At 39.6% G+C, this 1,576-nt stretch overlaps 1 non-coding gene across 1 annotated transcript; it reads left to right on the top strand.

Annotated features, from left to right (window-relative positions):
• The first annotated feature begins 257 nt into the window (after nt 1-257).
• LOC138695382 (U2 spliceosomal RNA) lies at nt 258-450 on the top strand. The gene has a single exon (XR_011331145.1). It is a non-coding gene; the product is annotated as a U2 spliceosomal RNA (small nuclear RNA).
• Nucleotides 451-1,576: the final 1,126 nt, after the last annotated feature.

Consider the following 1,576-nt stretch of genomic DNA (forward strand, 5'->3'; position numbering starts at 1 on the left):
TAGATGGCAGGTACATATAATATGAACCCGTACGAATAAAATGTATTGCATTTTATCATTAATTACATTTGATATTCTAATACAAATATTCTGCGCACTCTGTCTGCGCAGGAAACGTAAGTAGAGCCGCTGCTCATATCTTGCTTGAGGATACACCTGCAAATCTTAATTATTTAAGCCCAAGGGACTGTGTAGGTAAACCGCATATGAAAGGCGTCGTTTTTTCTTGAAAAGCGTCGCGACGGGCGTCGATTGTTATCGCTTCTCGGCCTTTTGGCTAAGATCAAAGTGTAGTATCTGTTCTTATCAGCTTAATATCTGATACGTCCTGCATCGCAGGACCAGAATATTAAACTGATTTTTGGAAAATGACGGAGTGCTAGGGGCTTGCTCCACCTCTGTCACGGGTTGGCCCGGTATTGCAGTACCGCCGGGATCGGCCCACCTAATCGTTTTCAGAAGTAGTTTGTTAAATTGTATATGGTTTTATTTATAACATGGGTGAAAAGCGTCGCGACGCCTTGAAGTCTATTAATTTTTGTTATTGTGATTTAGTGAAGGGTGAAGTTCTTCTCCCGGAACAGTTCCGGCTAGAGATGGGATAAGTTATTTTCTCGTAACAGTTCCAACTGTTCCAGTTCCATGAAGATACTAGGTTCCAAATAACAGTACCACCATATATTATATAGCCTACGCCGAAGTTCGCTCCACAGCACCGCATCGAATCCCTCCTCCAGTGTTTTTCCCTTTGTGGCCTAACTCCATGTTGTTACCGTAACAGATACATTCTGTAGGATCAGAAATTAATTTTTACATTATATATATATATATTTTTTTTTTTTTCCAGAAGTCATACTGACAGTATTGACACCACGAAACCAGTTACGTTATATTTATGCACGACGCCAGTTCAGGATTAAAAGTTGGTATTGATTTTGTCCCTGAAAATTGTTAAAAGTAACCACATCTAGTGACAAAGTCGCTAAATTAATAACACAGCAGCAACGGTTGTCAACGTCTTTGGTTGTCATATTGTAGTTCCATACACGGCCGACTTGATGCTAGCTTCGCTTCATCTTTGAAAGCGAAGGGAGCATCAAGTCGGCCGTGTTCCATAACATCGAGTATATTGTAACAGCAAGTATTTTGTATAACAGGTACAGTACTACTAGTATGTAATGTAACAGTGATGGTTTGGAACAGGCCTGACTCATAATGTAGTTCCATAACATCGAGTATTTTTTGTAACAGCGAGTTATTTTTTGTAACAGCAAGTATTTAATGTAACAGTGGAAGAGCCACGTACTACTATACTAGGGGCAGAAGAAATAGGCGGGTATGGCGAACCCCTCATTCCCTACCCCGACTCCTATACCCCTCAGAACCTGCTTGGTGTATGGTTCTGTCCCAAATAACATACTCCTCCATTCACACGTTTTGAACTAACTTATAGAAAAACTTAAAAGAATAAAATAATAACGTGAGTTCTAGTAGGTACAAATACCTGATTTACTGAATATTGTTGTTTTGTTTACTCAACTATCCGAACACAGGCCTAAAACTCATAAATGACAAT

This window comes from Periplaneta americana, chromosome 2 (assembly GCF_040183065.1).
Source record: "Periplaneta americana isolate PAMFEO1 chromosome 2, P.americana_PAMFEO1_priV1, whole genome shotgun sequence".
In the NCBI taxonomy this organism is placed as follows: domain Eukaryota; kingdom Metazoa; phylum Arthropoda; class Insecta; order Blattodea; family Blattidae; genus Periplaneta; species Periplaneta americana.